This window comes from Aedes aegypti, chromosome 3, assembly GCF_002204515.2.
Source record: "Aedes aegypti strain LVP_AGWG chromosome 3, AaegL5.0 Primary Assembly, whole genome shotgun sequence".
Taxonomy (NCBI): Eukaryota; Metazoa; Arthropoda; class Insecta; order Diptera; family Culicidae; genus Aedes; species Aedes aegypti.
In genome coordinates this window covers 308,152,030-308,171,646 of record NC_035109.1, presented here as the reverse complement: position 1 = coordinate 308,171,646, position 19,617 = coordinate 308,152,030, and the positions used below count along the sequence as shown (strand labels likewise).

General features: G+C 35.4%; 1 protein-coding gene across 6 annotated transcripts in view; it reads right to left on the bottom strand.

Moving 5' to 3' along the window:
- Positions 1-19,617, bottom strand: part of LOC5566316 (dnaJ homolog subfamily B member 6) — a 435,678-nt gene that overhangs the window by 270,526 nt on the left and 145,535 nt on the right. The window contains exon 3 of one of the 6 annotated variants that reach the window (XM_021851549.1): positions 1,098-1,164. The exons of the other annotated variants lie outside the window; for them this stretch is intronic. The gene's annotated coding sequence lies outside the window, so the exon portion shown is untranslated. The remainder of the gene's footprint in view (positions 1-1,097; positions 1,165-19,617) is intronic. 6 annotated transcript variants of the gene reach the window in all.

The window sequence follows — 19,617 nt, the reverse complement described above, 5'->3', positions numbered from 1 at the left end:
AGGTCGAACGGACATTTCGTCGAATGGACATTTGCAAAAAAAAAAGTTTGAAAAGGCTTAGTTGCAACAGCAGTTTACCATAAGCAGAATTACAGACACCTAACATTCACTTCACCGTAAAGGTTTTCTACAAAGCAAATTTTTCCGCCTGTTTTAATTCTGATTTCCGCATTCAAAAATCTTACCCACGTCCGTAAGCTGCAAGACCCGGAAAGAAAGATCCCGAGCACTCTCTCCGAATGCTTCTATCAAATGAAGATCAGCAGTTTATTATGAAGAAATATGACATTTCAAAAGAATAATATATAATAAAAACATTATAATTAAAACATTATGAGTAATGAAATAAAAACTTGATGTGCAGTTTTTTAACGAATGATGATATTCTCAAAGAATAATTAATTCACAAGAGCTTAATATTTCAGTCAATGTACAAAAAAACAACTTCTAATAATTTCATTTGAATAATGATCGAAATCCTAGATTTTGGCGTTTCTTCAAAATACAAATAAAAAGATGTATGAAATTAAAAAATAGAACTACATTAAATGTCCCATTTTTTATTCAACATTAGTTAATGATTCAGATCATTCAAAAGAATACGTTATCTTACCATTTTTGCCACTCTTAGAAAACAATATCTAATTTTACCAAATGATCTTCCAATGAACTATTCGAAAATAAGATTTCAATCAAATTTCCGTTCAACTATACGTCGATACCTTATTGATTTTCACATTTTCTATTGGAGATTTTATTTTTCAAAGCATTGCCAACTATAGTCATCGATGATCAGAATGATATGGTCAGGCTCACTAATTTTTTTTTTCAGTGGGTGATGAAATTTACAAATGTCAAATTTCATTTGAAATTAAATTCACTGACATTTGAAGGCCCTGGTTGACATAGAAAATGGTGAAAAAGTTACAAATCGAGAAGAAGACGGGTCTGTGATTGAACACACAACTTTCTCAAAGAACTTCAGAATAAACCGAAAAATAATTGATAATTGATCACTTGTAAATAGCATAGGAAGTAAAATCAATATTCATATTGTTTTTTTTTTAATAAGAATTATAAATCGTTCCTTCACTTACATTAATAATCTGATCGTTCAGATCTGTAGATTGTTGGTCAATTTTATTCCAAAAGTGAGACGCTTACCTGCAAAAGAAATAGAATAAAACAATTGTTAATAATCATTGAAGCGAATAATATTTAAGTTTAAATATATATGTGTCGTGTTTGTTGTATACAAAATGTAAATTTAGATCCATCTCTATGCATTAGACAGCTTTGCAATGTGTTATAATTCGTCGATTTCATGCGCTTTTTGAATAGCGCCCAAACCGTTGATTTTAGCGATATAGTTTGTTCGGAAGTTTTTTTTGGTATAGTAAAGCGCATCTTCTAATGAAAAAAGTCTTTACATTTAGATACACACATGGTGTCTTCGGCAAAGTTGTAGAATTGGCAATTCGAAGACATGATTTTTCTATCTCTTATACTTTTTATGATACATGCCGTTGCACGTGAATGGCCCCTAAAAATCATATTTTTAATCATAACTTTTTTCCAAGTATTTTGATATTTTTTGTGTTCTCTACGAAATTTTTCGTCATGAAAAACCCCGTGTTTTTGCTGAACATATCATCACGCTATCTTTTGAAGTAACAAAGTTATTTATGAATTACTCTTTTTTCAAGGGGTAGTTTAGGCCCATATAACTGCCTTCGGCACAAAATGGCGCAGACAACTCTTAAAAATCATGAAAGAACCATATCTTCCCTTTCGGCAGATGATAAAAATATTTGTCTTTAAGCTTCTTTTCATGGGTTCTAACTATTGAACAAATAAGCCTTATTAAAACTATTTCTACCGATAATTCCTTTACTTAAAGAGATAGAGAGGTGCGATGTTCAGCAAAAACACCCGTTTTTAGATAGTGCAATATGTCATTGAAAACATATGAACCTACTTACCAATATTGAAATGCCTAATTAATTTTTTTAAAATTAGTGATTTTGATAGTTACACTTCAAAAAGGGCGTAACTCAAAAAACTCGAGGGTCAAGTCATACAAAACTCCACCTAAAAGTTACAAATTACTAATAAAAACACCTACTTTGACTCAAATTTTGATGGTTTATTTCTTCTGATAATCACGGCCAATAAAAATCCGTTTAAATATATCATATTTCCTTTGCATTTGTAGACCTATACAATCAAAAGGGCGTAACTTCAAAACAGGCCCTACGATTTTTTAATACTTTTCCCAGACATGCAGCTTAACTATAGAAAACGACTGCTGAGCACAGATTTGATGCAGATTCTTTTTTTATAATAACGGTCAGGGGAGCACCGTGCAATGGAAAAAACTGTGAAGTAATGCCACCATGTCATCAATGTTGGGATGACTGTGGAAAAATCTAAAATGTATGAGACTACATGAGACCCAGGAATTTGCTGGTTGTACACAAAAAATAAATTTTTCAAAATTACAAAAAAAAATCAAAAGTCATAGAAATTCCCAGATATGCGTGTTATGGTCCAAAGTTCTAGCCAAAAATTAGATTGTTTTATTTTTTTAATTACGAAAAACTACACAACATTTTGAAGAGTACCCTGTCTAAAGGCGGGGTTATGTTTCTAATAAAAAACTATTAAAACTTATGATTAAAATTATTGGGTTCAAACTATTAAAACCCAGGAACAAAAAAGTATTGTTCAGAGAGATTTTGAAGGTAGAATGTAGATCGTTGATTTGTTTTCTTCATCAGGTCACATTTTTAAATTGTTTGGATTTGATTTAAAATAGCATATATTGATCTTAACCCCTCTACCGGCAGCTTCAATTTTTATCGCTAAAAAAATATTCAAATCGCGATACCTTTTTTGTTTATTGATTTTTTTGCACCATTATTCCATAAGATCTCAAAAAACTCTTCTAGTTTAAGAATCCGTGTCGATATCAATCATTGGCGATCTAGTTTTAAAGATATTCCGATGTTCCTTGAGGAACCGACATTCTCCATATAAAATGTCTTTGGTGGCCATTGTTTTGGTCAATTCATCAAAAAAATACATTGTGAACTATACCTACAATGCCAAATGATAAGGATCCGCTCTAAAAAATCCAACAAATCGGTTCAGTATTCTTGGAGAAATCTGATATGAGGTTTTTTAGAGTTTCAAGATCTTTATTTGTCCAGCATGGTACCAGAAACATAAATGCTCATTACTCAAAGACGGCTGCACCAAATTGCTTCATTTTTTCACAACATACTGGCATTAATGTATCATTCCGATGAATGAATATCTGAATACGATAAAAATTTTGTAGCCTGAGATATTTAAGTGGATTATGGCTACGAGTCGGTTCCCCAAGGAATTTTGGAATATCTCCGAATCCAGATTACTAATTATCAATATCGACACATATTTTTAAACTAGAAGATTTTTTTTCGAGGGATTGTGAAAAAATGGTGCAAAAATATTGAGAAACAAAAAAGTTATCACGATTTGAATATTTTTTAGTGGTAAAAAATGAAGCTGCCGGTAGAGGGGTTAACAAATTTTCAAAACCTGTAAAAGTAAGTAGATTTTGAATTACCATTCATTTCATTAAACTTAAATATTCTACAAATTTATGAATGTTTTACAAAACAACTTTGAAAAATGCTTTTACCTTCCTCGGTCCATAAGTTTAACAAGTTTTTGTAACAATAGTTCTGAGCATACATAAGCATAATAAGTAGCAGTACCATTATTGGAGGAACAGCTACATACACAGCTACATGCACATAGAATGAATAGATGCTACTTGGGATTGATGTTCCGTTCAATTTTTGTTTATAAACATCGCATCCTCACCGTTGTCGTGATGAAAATGTATGGTGTGTTTCATATTTCACCCATGTGAAATAATATTATAGAACGAGCTCACCAAATGACTTGACTCAAGCTACAAACCTCATAATCACCGAAATCAAACACATTTTTTGTTCACGATCTAATATGGTTATGCCATCACTGGAAAATTAGATTCAATTAGATGTTGTATTTCGCGTATTACGAAACAGAATATTTCAGTATCTAAAAACATTAGCATTGCCTATAATGTATATGATTTCTGTGTTCTGAGGTAGCAGATCTATATGATTAATGGGAACATCTTCAAACCTATAGGTTTGAGCAACTTCATTTTGTTTTGTTTTAAAAGATGAAATGATAACAAAATCAAAAACTAATATAGGGTGTCCCAGAAAGTATGGGCACGAGTTTGACATACTGCCATTTCTAGACTAGCGTAGATACAAATTTGGTTTTCTCACATTTTATTTTTAACGTGTATCAAGAACAAATTATAAATTTTGAGCGATTTTTGGCTACCTGTTGGCGGAAGCTCTTCTTATCACAGGGGGCCACCAAATATTCATTTTGAATTTCCCGCTTTTTTCCCGGTTTTCCCGGTATAATTTTCAAAATTTTCCCGGTTTGAAGGGTTCGAAAGCAAATGGTTGATGCTTTGGTCATTTTTTTTAATTTAATATACTGAAAAATTCTACTTCAAGCTTTTCAACGGTATTTTAGGTGATTTTCCAGCCAATAAAAAAAAATACTCGAAAAAGATTAGCTTGTTTTCTTTTTGGCTTGCGTACAATTAATTAGTATGGAATGAGAAATTGCTGAAAATACTCGATTTTCTCATGACTAGGTTTCTGTCACTAACCAGCAAACTTTGAAAACCAAAATCCCGAAGTTTGTGTATAATTTGCATTTTCCGTTTTCTCAACTTTCTTGGAGGATTTTCAAAAATATTATCCCACTCAAACATGTCGGAGCCCTTGCGGAAAACAAAAGTGAAAGAATTGTTCAAATCGGTCGTCCCGTTCTCAAGCCAACTCGTGACAAACAAACACTATTCCATCCTATTACCCTATTTAAAGTATTTCAATTTATAATATTAAGTTTTTTGTATATAAAAATGAAGAGTTTACTAAAGTAAATAAGTTGAAGGTGAGGATGAAACAAAGCCGCAGTAAAATAAAGCAGCTGAAGAAAATTTTGAATCGAATATATTTTAGCGCTTAAACCTTCTGCAAAAAGTTTCAAAATTCTAACTTTGAGTTTGATAAGTTAGATGAAAAATCTAGCCTTGATAGTAAGAGAAAATAACAATAAATTTTTCGAAACATTGCCAGCCAATTTGAAACATTTCTAAGAAGTTCAGTGTAGCAAAGTAGCCTATTTCTACAAGATATTCAATTATAAATGTTTAAATGTTATTTGTTTACGATTACAGATGTTAAATGGCAATATCATCAACCATATTAACTTTCAATAACTTGTTTTTGGTGATTTATAGATGTTCGTTCAAGATGATTTCCCCGGTGACCATCTCAAATTCCCGGTTTTTCCCGTCTTTTTCCCGATGGATTCAAATTCCCGTCTTTTTCCCGCTTTTCCCGGTTCGGTGGCCACCCTGTTATCAGTTTTGCAAAACGTGATATATTTAAGCGACTTTGTTTTACAGGTTTTGCTAGATCATTAAGTACGTACAATAAAAAATTTAAATCAGACTATTACTTATCTCAATGGAAATTATAAATTTAAGAGTATGCAATTTGAATAAAAACCTGATTTTAGCAGTGGTCGATTTATAAAAGGGTCAAATCCAAGTCCTTACATTAACGCTGAAACATGTAAAAATCTTATTTGTTTGTTGTCTATACAAAAGTACAGATATTTGACATGCTATGACAACGCTATGACTTCGTGAAGTTATCTTACGTAGAGAATGTGATTTCAAACGAAAATTCTTGTGGAATATCTCAGATACAATGTACCAGAACACACATCGTAGGATTTTGATAAAAACATTCATTACTAGTTAAGTTCCATAAAAATACAAAAATAGGGTCTGTAATGGCACGATAAGAATTGATTTTTTTTAGGGGGGTCTGTAGCCTTGAGGTTACGCTTTCGCTTCATAAGCGGAAGGTCATGGGTTCGATTCCCAGCCCCTCCACAAAAAACCCGTCCAGCCACCAGAAGACGCCTCACGGAGGACCGTGCTTTGGGGAGCACATCCATCCTCCGTCAGTATCTGACTGAGACAAACTGACCCTCTTCGCAGGCAGCTAGCCTCAATAATAGCAGAGCTCTCTCCTACCTGCTCGGTGTGAGAGCAAAAGAGTAGGAGAGAGTGAAACTAGATGTAAATATAGATAAGTTGAAAATAGATCTGTGTCGATAAAGAAGCTACAGATCAACTGAGTCCGGCACAGTAGTGGCCACGAGCACGGAGTGCCTATAAAAAAAAGAATTGATTTTCTAAAATCCAACATTTCAATGTAGAAGATAATTTTAACAAACAATATTTTTACAAGCAGCATTTCAAATGCCCCAAGGAAGAATACAAAAATATTAAAATATTTATATGTTTCAAAACATGTTGTGATTCTCGTTATCAAAGTCGTGCCCAAGCTTTCTGGGACATCCTATAGATTGATTTTGCGCCGTAACGCATCAAACTAAGGTCATCTACCACTGTTACCGTCTTTGTGTAGATAGAAATAAATGAGTAATACCTCTGAAACGAACGATTTTCCTTTTGCATTATCACTCTGTTACCGCACTATCACGAACCCTTACGAAAGCCCTTGTGTACTGAAGGACTTACGATTGCAGTTACATCTGTCAAGCACCCAAAGCCGACACTCACGCACATAGCAAGAGTGAAAGAGTTCACTTTTTGTTTTGACGAACTACGATTCATCGGCATGAAGGGAGAAACCTAGAGGGTCTTAGTTGCGGTACTCGATGCAAACGAGTAGATAGTGGTTGCACTTGTGCTGTTCCATCGCCGACATCATCATCATCAACGAGCAGCTTCCGGGTAATGGAATTTAAGATGAGCATGCAACCGCTGATGCTGCTGCTGCTGGAGAATGGCATCAAATTTCTAGGTCGAGGGCATGATCTGGGTATGGCACACCAGCTAGCTGGGGTTAATGCATCATTTTGAACCGAGTGCCCGACCACTTGCCTGAAAAATGATTTCGCTCGTATGTGCACTCACTCAGTGTGAGGAATCGTGCCAAAGCTCAGCTCAGCTGTGGTTGGGTTGAAATATGGCAAAGTCAAACCAAACGCTTGCTCCTACCCACCAGAGACACATAAGACTCGGCATTCATGGTTGATGCGATCGATAATTTCACTCGAAGGCGGACCACGTTTGCAGAAATATTACTGCCAAAGATGGCAAACAGCTTGCGACGTTTTGCCATATCGACCGGGGTGGTCCAAAAGCCCAGTTTTCAAATGTGACCAAGTTAGATGAGGCAATTTCTATCGCGATTGCGAACACTGACGGACAGTTTTTGCTCTAGTGAAATGACCAAATGGACACATGGATTTGAGTTGATTTTATGCAATGACCACAACTCATTGATGTCATAGAAACGTTATATTATGTAGAAGATGATAGGATTTCCACTCAACTTGTATGTGCAACAGAAAACAATCCAAGATTTACAACATATTTAGGTTCTCTTCTGTTCATCAAATAAATTTTGAGAAACATATTACATTGCAAAAGCAGCGTTTCTAGGTTAATATTTTTACATGTTCATGGCATGTTTCACCAAATAAACGAACTATAGTCAAATACCCGCTGATCGATTTATGGTATTCATTGGCATTTCCTGTATCACCCCAAACTACAAGCTACGACTCCCTCGTGTCATTTTGATCGAATTCACCATTGAAACAATTAGCTAGATTTTCGGAACGGTAGTCGCAACAGCACCAACAATCAATCGGCTCCCAAAATTTGCAAATTATGCCCATTTCAGTTGGTTGACCTTTGCTTCCTGGGAGCTATTTGAGCGGTCGTCGGCCGTAAAAAATAATTAGGACCAATTAATTCGTTTCTGCCGCTTTATGTGGATTCGGGGAGCCGTTTAAGTTTTTTGATCGTCGTCATTTTCGTTGGAATTCAACTAGATTAGCATCGACTTGGCAAAAAGACGATAGAAAGACTTATGTTTCACAGATGTAATATCCGTTAAAACTATCACAGTTTCGACGAATTTCGTAGTTTGTATGGATTTGTAATTATTTGGAGATTTACGCTTTGTCCTAAAATGGTAAAATAATGTATCCAGACCCAAAGTAATCGACAAAATCATTACAAATTGTGTTGTTTAAAAAAAAACAATTTACACCGTCTTCAGCCAAAGGCTGCACAGACTGAACAATCACGAACATTGGGCAACGGACAACACATAACACACCTAAACGACTGATGCCGCTAATCGTAAGGCCACGAAGCCCAGTTATTTCTATATTCAAGTTGTTAAAAAACCTAGATGAATAGTAGTGAGAATAACAAAAACTCATAATGAACAATTCTCGCTGAAACCAGGCCGCCATCGGCACACATCGTTAGAATTCAAATTTTATGTCACTGATCACTAGTATAGGGGAATTCGGGGTAAAACCGACACCCTAAGCTTATTGATAAAATTTATGTACTTTTGCTTGTTAAACGAACCCAAAATTGTTGTAGAATCACATATTGGTTATAAATCTATCAATCCTTGCAATCGCTGGATGATATATTAAGGTTATAAAGTGATTTAAATCAAATTGATATTGCATCATTTTTAGGTGAGACAATTGAGAGTGCGGGTAAGATCGACACCCTGTTGGGGTAAAACCGACACATGCACTTTGAGTAAAATTTATACGTTGTAAACATCACCATCACATTTCATATTCGAAAGAATGCTTTAAACATGACTTTCGACATTTATGACCCCTTCCTCTGAAGGATCACACATATATTACGTAAATTATTGAGGAGAGGCCAAAGATCCACTAAATAAATGTGAAAATTTCAAATGTTCCATGATAAGATTATAAAGTTGGGGTGAATACACATGGATATTATTAATTTGTGTTCATGTAATGTTTACGTAGATAAAGTTGTAGCGAATAATTGGTTGTGAAAATAAATACTGTTTTATTTTTACAAAACAGAAAAGTGTAATTATTTTTAGATAATAAAAACTGTCGAACCTCATGGTTTGTAAATAAATAATAAGATTAATTTATGTGAAAATATTTCAAATTCTGTTAATTCTCCAATTTTAAATGAGACATTTTTCTTCAAGCTTCATCATACACCCCAACCTCTTTTTACGACCGTTATCGGGGGGTCGTAAAAAAAATCGGTCGTTAAAAAAATCAGGGTTACAATCATGTTGTTGAAAAATGCAACGTCTAGATGCGGAAATACTGATTCGAGATCTTCGGCAAAGTTGAAGCATGGGTTGTGAGCTTTCCAAAATGGCCATTCAAGTTTTCATATTTTGGTAAAAGATGGCAACACTGCTCGATTGTTATCAAAAGAGCCAATTTAAGGGGGGTGTGATATGCAAATACCAAAAAAATTTAAAGATAACGGTACCGAATGTCCACCAAAGTCGAAGGAAGTGTTGCGTGCCATACAATCGGCAGAATCACAAATAATCATGTGGCTGGCAACACTGTTTAAGAAGAATAAAGTAAAGATCATAACCATCAAACTTGAGCGGAACAGAAAAATATAATGCTTAGCAACATAGCAATACTCTTCAAATGTAATCCAGTTTTTCATGAAGGGTTCAAACTTTTTTTTCGTAGCTGGCAACACTGCTTAAGTGAAATTGCGCCACCAGGCAGTACAAGTGTGCATGCAACTATTGTTTTGCGGATATCTCAGGATCCTGGCCACTTAGAAAGATGGCGTCTTCGGCAAAGTTGTTCAGTGGCTCAAGGACTACTATTATTCTAGCCAAGAGATTCGAGATTTTGCCACCAGGCGGCGCTAGTGAGCATATAATTTTTGTTTTCCGGATAGCTCAGGATCCTGGCCACTTAGAAAGATGGCGTCTTCGGCAAAGTTGTTCAGTAGCTCAAGGACTATCATTATAAACGCTATGAGGTTCAAAATTTTGCCACCAGGTGGCGCTAGTGAGCATGAAACATTTGTTTTGCGGATATCTCAGGATCCTGACCACTTAGAAAGATGGCGTCTTCAGCAAAGTTGTTCAGTAGCTCAAGGACTATCATTATAAACGCTATGAGGTTCAAAGTTTTTCCACCAGGCGGCGCTAGTGAGCATAGAATTTTTGTTTTGCAGATATCTCAGGATCCTAACCACTTAGAAAGATGGCGTCTTCGGCAAAGTTGTTCAGTAGCTCAAGGACTATCATTATAAACGCTATGAGGTTCAAAATTTTGCCACCAGGCGGCGCTAGTGAGTATGAAACATTTGTTTTGCGGATATCTCAGGATCCTGGCCATTTAGAAAGATGGCGCCTTAGGCAAAGTTGTTCAGTAGCTCAAGGACTATCATAATTCTAGCCAAGAGATTCAAAATTATGGCACCAGGCGGCACTTGTGAACATGAAACTTTTGTTTAATGGATATCTTAGGATCCTGGCCACTTAGAAAGATGGCGCCTTCGGCAGAGTTGCTCAGTAGCTCAAGCATTATGATTATAAAAGTTATGAGATTCGAAATTTTGCCACCAGGCGGCGCTAGTGAGCATAGAACTTTTATTTTGCGGATAGCTCAGGATCCTGACCACTTAGAATCATGGCGTCTTCGGCAAAGTTATTCATTAGCTCAAGGACTATCATTATAAATGCTATGAGGTTCAAAATTTTGTCACCAGGCGGCGCTAGTGAGCATGAAACTTTTGTTTTGTGGATATCTCAGGATCCTGGCCACATAAAAAGATGGCGCCTTCGGCAAAGTTGTTCAGTAGTTCAAGCGCTACACTGAAAATAATCCACACGTTGGACCCTAATTATTTTCAACGTGGATCTGTCGTGTCGAATTGCAAGGTGAAATGACGTGTAAAACTTGTGATTCAGTGAAGGATTGAGTTTGATTCGATAGCAAAGTCTTTTATACATGATTTGAACGTGTTTTACAATTGCGATATCCATCACTAGTAGAACTAGTTTTCCTATCATGACAAGGACTCACATTTGCCGTTCACGCGTGACAGGACATGTTATTTTTGGAGAAACCGGGTGCCCGTAATGGGTGCCTGGAATCAGAAAATCAAACAATAAAATTTTGAAAATGATTCTGAAGCTTCCTCCCTGGTATAGTACCAATGAGTTACATAGAAAATCCAATGTTGAAATATTGGAACAAATGTCAAATATAATAATTAATAATTTCAGGTAGATGAAAAAAACAAATTTAGTAGTTAATTTAAATGGTAATTCCACTAGAGTTTGTATCCTTTGAAAGATACGCGACTTTGGCGAGTCTAGTACACGACACTGAAGACGGCCTTACAGTTGAGGTCGAGATACGCGTGTCTGTCAAAGGATACAAACTCTAGTGTAATTAAATGGTATAGTACTAAATTCGGTTTTTTCATCTACTTATAGGTATTCTACTGAACAGCTCGAAAGTTTATCATCAATCATTTCAGGCAAAAATCGTTACAATCTTCTATTGCCACGATTAATGCGTTATATGTTTAGGTTAAGTTAGGATAAGTATATTCAAAGCGTTTTTTTCTCTTATAAGCAGGTGAAATCAACTCACCTGTAAAAATCTGAACTGCTACGGCAAATAAAATGTAATATGTTGTTAACAAAATGTTAATAAAATCTTAAATTTGTTTTACCAAATTAGGATGATAGTGTTGTCTAATAACACAGAACACCTAGATATAAGAAATGAATGTAATGTTTGGATGATACTAATGAAGAAATTATATAAATAAAAATAAATCACGCAATCGCTAATAAATCATACTGCAAAGTTTACGATAAATTGTAAATTTACGTGTTTTAAATTTGAATTTGGAGCCGACAGCGACTGGTTTTACACCATCGTTTGATGAGTTTTACAATTAGTGAAAATTCACGTGTGAAACACATTGATCTAGCTTGTAGAATGTTTTCAGTGTATCATTATAAAAGTTATGAGATTTAAAATTTTGCCACCAGGCGGCGCTAGTGAGCATGATTTTTTTGCGAATATCTCAGGATTATGACCACTTAGAAAGATGGCGTCTTCAGCAAAGTTGTCCAGTAGGTCAAGCGCTATAATTATAAAAGCCATTAGATTGAAAATGTTGCCATTAGGTGGCGCTAGTGAGTATGAAACTTTCGTTTTCCAGATATCTCAGGATCCTGACTACTAAGAAAGATGGAGTCTTCGGTAAACTTGTTGAGTAGCTCAACTTTGCCCAAGACGCCATGTCTATGTTGTCAGGATCCTGAGATATCCGCCAAACAAAAGTTTCATGCTCACTAGCGCCGCCTGGTGGCAAAATTTTGAACCTCATAGCGTTAATAATGATAGCCCTTGAGCTACTGAACAACTTTGCCGAAGACGCCATCTTTCTAAGTGGTCAGGATCCTGAGCTATCCGCAAAACAAATATTATATGCTCACTAGCGCTGCCTGGAGGCAAAATCTCGAATCTCTTGGCTAGAATTATGATAGTCCTTGAGTTACTGAACAACTTTGCCGAAGGCGCCATCTTTCTAAGTGGCCAGGATCCTGAGATATCCGCAAAACAAAAGTTTCATGCTCACTAGCGCCGCCTGGTGGCAAAATTTTGAACCTCATAGCGTTTATAATGATAGTCCTTGAGCTACTGAACAACTTTACCGAAGACGCCATCTTTCTAAGTGGCCAGGATCCTGAGATATCCGCAAAACAAAAGTTTCATGCTCACTAGCGCTGCCTGGTGGCAAAATTTTGAACCTCATAGCGTTTATAATGATAGTCCTTGAGCTACTGAACAACTTTGCCGAAGACGCCATCTTTCTAAGTGGCCAGGATCCTGAGATATCCGCAAAACAAAAGTTTCATGCTCACTAGCGCTGCCTGGTGGCAAAATTTTGAACCTCATAGCGTTTATAATGATAGTCCTTGAGCTACTGAACAACTTTGCCGAAGACGCCATCTTTCTAAGTGGCCAGGATCCTGAGATATCCGCAAAACAAAAGTTTCATGCTCGCTAGCGCTGCCTGGTGGCAAAATTTTGAACCTCATAGCGTTTATAATGATAGTCCTTGAGCTACTGAACAACTTTGCCGAAGACGCCATCTTTCTAAGTGGCCAGGATCCTGAGATATCCGCAAAACATAAGTTTCATGCTCACTAGCGCTGCCTGGTGGCAAAATTTTGAACCTCATAGCGTTTATAATGATAGTCCTTGAACTACTGAACAACTTTGCCGAAGACGCCATCTTTCTAAGTGGCCAGGATCCTGAGATATCCGCAAAATAAAAGTTTCATGATCACTAGCGCCGCCTAGTGGCAGAATTCCGCAATTCAATGACCACCATATGTTAGCTCTTGAACTACTGAACAATTTTGCTGAACATCATGATCCTCTATTCTGAATAGTTTTTAAGATAATGATCATTTATAAAAACGGTCGTTAATCTGAATTTCGGTCGTAAAAAAGTGGTCGGAAAAAGAACCGTCGGTAAAAAAACGGTCGTAAAAAGAGGTTGGAGTGTATAAGTTGAAACGTGATAACATAAAAATATTTTTTTAATACTTAATGATAGCTTGTAACAAGTTACATAGTGTCATATTTTACATGTAAACAAGTTCGCCGTCCATGAACTTCACTGGAATTCAAAAATAAAGACTCACGTAAACTACAGAGATAGTCCTCCGATTAGAAAGATTCCCTGAAATTAGATTATGAAGCAAAGAAAGGTGTCGATTTTACCCCAAATGAAAGTGTCGATCTTACCCCGAGTGGACATTTATTTTTCAATAGCGTTTTCAGCTGTCGTAAAACCAAAAAATAATTTCTCCTTCATGTTGTATCAACGTAATAATAGTAAATGATGATGTAGACGCAGAACAAATAATGACATTTAAAAAATTTCACATGCGAAATAGTTAAAGAATAACAGCCAAATATTGCAACTGCTGTTGTTTCTATGTTATCCAATATGATTTTGTTGTTTATTTTGGCAGTTTATTGGTAGCGTAAGTTGTAATGTCATTCGAAACACAACATTTCACAAGTTAAGATAGAGCGTGGTGGAAGCTGTATGAAAATCTGCTCAAAACATGAAAAATCAAAGGGTGTCGATCTTACCCACAGTGTCGGTTTTACCCTGATTTCCCCTATGCTTAAACTAGAGGGTGGTCCTTTCGGTTTTCTCAAAGTTGTGGAACCTTGGTACGTCATGTCAGTTAGCTAAACAGTTTGCGTAAAAGACCATTTTTTGATAAATGTTAGGGATTTCTTCACGTGCTATGTCCCGTATTTCCCTTGGAACACATAGCAAATTTAGTGTCATCGTATAGACATAGAGGAAGGATGTAGCTTTCATTTGATAGCCATTTTGAATTTGGCATTTATCTTGATATTCGTCAGAAAACCCGTTTTTTCACCATTAGCTCGTTTTGAATTCTGCGATCACCATCAGAAAGCTGAGAAAAAATTGAGTATGATAGGTTTCCAAAAACAAGGTGAGTAATGGTATTCACCCTATGAGATGAACGATTTTCCAAATCATGTTCTACGATTTCGACGTATATGGCTAGTGCAATCAATGCAAACATCATGTTTTGTACTTAAGCATAGGCATAAGCATTGATGCTCGTACAATTCGTAGTTGCTACTCCGTGATTGACCAGAATAATCAAAGTTGCACAAGGAACCAACAGATGTAGCTTGGGAGTAGCTTTTTTTATAAAGTCAATAGCGGCGCCGGCCACGTCCTTACGACCATCGGCGAAAGGAAAGAATTTTAGTATGACATTCATTGTTACTCGAGACCGAGATTACCTCTGCATCTCCATGGTTTTCATGGGAAGAAGCTTTGTTAGTGGGAAGGGTTCATAGCTGCATGATCAGGACTCACCTTGGTAAGTGATACGACCCATGCCATCGAGAAACACTCAGAATGCGAGCCAAATAAAACGAAAAAAACTTTGGCGACGATGAAAAATAAACGAATTTTTTGATTGGGCTTTAACGAGACATTGCCTAGCAGAACACGTGCAGAATAAACTGAGAAAAAAGACTCAGTTTCTTTTTACGTTGGTTCTTCAATTACCGCTGTTTATTTTTGCGTGGATTTTTTACGCCGTACCGGTGTAAACAGGAATTTTCTTTTATAATGCATATTTGGTACCAGAATAATTCTTGAGACAAAGACTGCTTCTAAGCTGTTCAATTACGATATTTTTAACATGTATGCTGGACGGCATCTAAAACGAAACATTATGGCTCAGAAGAAAATCTTATCTCTTTTGGAAATATTTTACATTTAAACTACAGATATCCCCACACCAGTTACTAATCTCTCAACGCGCAATCTACAAACTGCATTCAATGAACTGCAATGTATTTGGTTTAAAAGTGTTTGTTTTTTCATTCAATGGTTTAAGACGGTTTTCATTGATTGAATTCATTTATTCATTATTTCTGAATTTAGATATAACTAATTAAGTTATAACTAGTTAAGCTAATGTTGTTATAACTAATTAAGGTGAAACTCCTTTGAATCCACTAATAACTAGAAGTAGTGGTACACAAAAAATATTCTCCTATTTGCTGGTAATAGTGAAACAATAATTGATAAGACGTTGTTGCCAGTAATCGCTACTTCAATTTGAGTCTTTTCCCCTTTGAATAAATAAGATTGCTTGATGTCGTACGTAACCATCAACATATCTGACAACCCTGCAAGCGAGCAGCCAGCGTAAAATTAGAAAAATAAAAAAAGCGAAATGCTGTGATCGAGTGATTGTTTTTAGCACGGTTTGGTGAAATTTCAGGTTGTTTTCATCAGAAATCAACCAGTAATTGTTCTTTAATTAACAAGTAGCGAAAGTGAATTGTGTTGGAAGTTCTACGTTTAGCGGAAGTGGTAAAATTAGGCGAAAAGTGTTCTTCGTTCGCAAGCGGATAAGTGTAAACAATTGTAGCTAAGTTAAACGTCCGTGTCGAAAATTAGCACGGTCATGAAATTTCCACCAGATACTAGTGTTAAAACTACGAAAATTGTAAAATAATACTATAGTGTTCTGATGTCTCGTTCGCAATTTGGGAGTGAATTTAGTGTAGGTAAGTAAAATATTTTGTGAAATAATGTGGACCTCCAGAAATGTGTTTATATATGTGAGGAATCCATCTTCACTGACAGGGATTCCTTCCTATATGTCCTTAAGCTGAGTAGCAGGCTCGGATCCAGTTTGGACGTAACGTTAGGAAAAGAAGAAAAAGTATCCTCGAAATTCAACATTCTTCTTCTTCTTTCTGGCGTTACGTCCCCACTAGGACAGAGCCTGCTTCTCAGCTTAGTGATCTTATGAACACTTCCACAGTTATTAACTGAGAGCTTACTATGCCAATGACCATTTTTGCATGTGTATATCGTGTGGTGGCTGGTGCGAAGATACTCTATGCCCTGGGAAGTCGAGAAAATTTCCAACCCGAAAAAATCCTCGACCGGTGGGATTCGAACCCACGACCCTCAGTTTGGTCTTGCTGAATAGCTGCGCGTTTACCGCTACAGCTATCTGGACCCCGAAATTCAACATGTTGAGTGCTAATATAAGGTAAAAAACCCATTCTACTACTTAAAATCAAGATGGCGTCAAAATCCAAAGTTTGCCGCCAATGTTTTTGAGTACAAAACAAATAATTGAATCGAACAATCATGATCAAATACAATCGCAAGTATGAATGTATTTGGCGCCATATTTGAACAAAATGTGAACAAACTACAATTTTGGTCTTACATCTCCTGTATACGCAGTTTCGGTTAGCTTGATGTTACATTATATATTTGTAGTAGTAAAAAAGTAGATTGGAGTGCTTTGTCCCTTTTAATTCCGTCGTAATTGCTTATCTTCGACAGATACGCGTATTTCGACTACCTTCTTCAGTGTCAGTTAGTGGTATCTACACAGCTAAAAATATGTTGTAAATTTAAGTTTATTTTCATGCACATATTTGGAGCATCAAAATAAACCTAAATTTAAACGACCAATCCATTATTTTTCAATCGAATTCACTTTAAATTTACACGATCATGTAATATTAAGCCATTTCTAGTTGAAAACCGAATGTTTATTCATTTAAATTTACATAATGCTGTAACAACACACGAATTTGATTTATTTTTACAGTAGACTTCAGTTTACATCACATTGAAAATTAAATATTTTTTTCTGTGTAGTACACTGACACTCACACTGAAGAAGGCTAATAGGTTTGGTTGGTTTGACTTTATTAACGAGATTTTTAGCCCTGGGCTAGTTCATCTCGGGACCAACGGCTTTACTTCCCTTCCGAAGGAAGTCGTCACTATAACTTTTTACGTCATAAGTGACTATGTCGGGGATGGGATTCGATCCCAGGTCCTCGGCGTGAGAGGCGAGTGTTCTAACCCGTACACCAGGTCCGTCCCCCTAAGAAGGCTAATAGTGGTAATCGAAATACGCGTCAAATCGATAAGTATTTTTCATTCTGTAGACATTTTCTGATATCCTACCATTATTGTTAAAAAATGTATCTATCTCGACTGGATAAAACAATAACCTTTGAAATACTTAATTGGATTTTCGTGACGGTAGAAGAACAACTGATTGTCTAGCGTGGCTTTAATCAGACATTAAACTAGTCTTTCCAAACAAGGAGCAATTGCTTTCAGAAAAGCACATGGGCTCCACTATCGCGGTCAACTATTAACTTCCAGAATTAACAATATGAGCCGTTCCCAAGGCCAAGTCTTAGTTACTTGCTTTATGTTTTTAATGTTCCCGATAATCACTACAGTTAGGAAGAACTATGTACACTTTTACAACTTGCAGATGACTCTCTAGTATCTGTAAATAGCCCATCGAGCGGAAATCCGTTAAAGACCATAGCAAAATTACCTCGTCAATCCATCCATTTGAGCTAGTAATTTAGGAATCGAGATAAATATAATTGTACACATTTTTTTACACGGGGGATACGTGCTGTGTAAAAAAACATGCAAAAAAAACGTGCAAATTTTGGAATCCGTGTAAAAATAAACCGTGTGAATTCCGAAATCAGTGTAAAAGAAACCGTGTTAATTCTGGAATCAATGTAAAAAAGAACCAAACCGTGTAAATTCCGGTATCCGTGTAAAAAATCGTATAAATTCCGAAATCCATGCAAAAAAAATACTGTGTAAATTTCGAAACCATGTAAATAAAGCCGTGCAAAAAATAACGTGTAAAAAACGTTAGTGCATAAAAATTCTGTAGATTTGGGTCAAAATAATAATAAATTTTGAACTCTTAGTGAAAATTGCAATATTCAAACAAATGTGGATTTGGATCAAAATTGTAAAATCAAGTTCTAAGTAAAATTTGCTATATTACAACAAAACCATGAATAGGTATATTAATACAAATTCATTAAGATCTGGCACAAATGCAAAAGACCACAGTAGAATATGGAAATATCGAAATTCCGGTGGAATTTCAGATGTGATTGATAGAATAGTAGTTTCAGTATCGTAATATTAAAATCAAGAAAATCTTTGATTTATCATTTATTTTCGGACAAAGAGCACTACCCGGGTAGAGGTGAATAACAAAATAATGGTAAAATAAGAACAAATTATGCAATCATATCTACTTTAACCATTATTATGTTATTAATGTATGACATTATATATCTCATCAATAGCAAAACATACAATCATAGCAAAATTTATCATTGATATGTTATTCTTGAATGTCATGTAATAGCTAATCAATAACAAAATATACTATCATGGTAAAATTTGTTATTTGTGCAAAAAATACTAAAAAACATTAAATATCTAAAGAATAACAAACATCGCCATCACAGTAAAATATGTCATTATTTTGATATTTGAAAACTTTATTAAAATAATTCATGAGAACAAACCAATATCAAATTTTACCATAATAGCTCATTTTACTATTCGTATGATATTCATTGAAGATTCAAAAAGAAAAGTTTTTTAGCAGGAAAGCAAAAAGTTTATTTTTCAATCATGCTAAATTAAGATATTAAAGTCAAAGAACTAAAATTACCATTATTTTGATCTACTTGTGAATAGCTTATTTAGTTATTATTTTGTTATCAATATCTAAATAATAACATATTTTGTTATTTACGATTGCCTATATTTTTGCTATTATTTTGTTATTACAATGGCAGAATATGTTATTTTTTAGTTTTTATGCCATACAAACTTAGTTATTATTTTTGTTATTTTATCTCTTATTTCAAACAAACAAAGAACAAATTTTGCTATTCAAACATTCTATTTTAATAGTAAATTTTGTTATTCTTTTGCTATTCTCCTCTACCCGGGTATAACTTCGGCAATATCTTTCCAAAAAGTTGCGAAATTTTGCTATGATTAACCCGCGAAAAGTTTTTAAATTTTTGATAAAACCCTGATGATTTTCATTAGCGAATAGAAGGATTTTCATTTGCCCTCTCAGCACAGTGCATAGGCTGGTTTTAGCGGGTCGTCGTTGATGCGTCATCCCCGCATTCCCAGAGTAACCTTCTCAGGGGATCTGTTTGCAGATT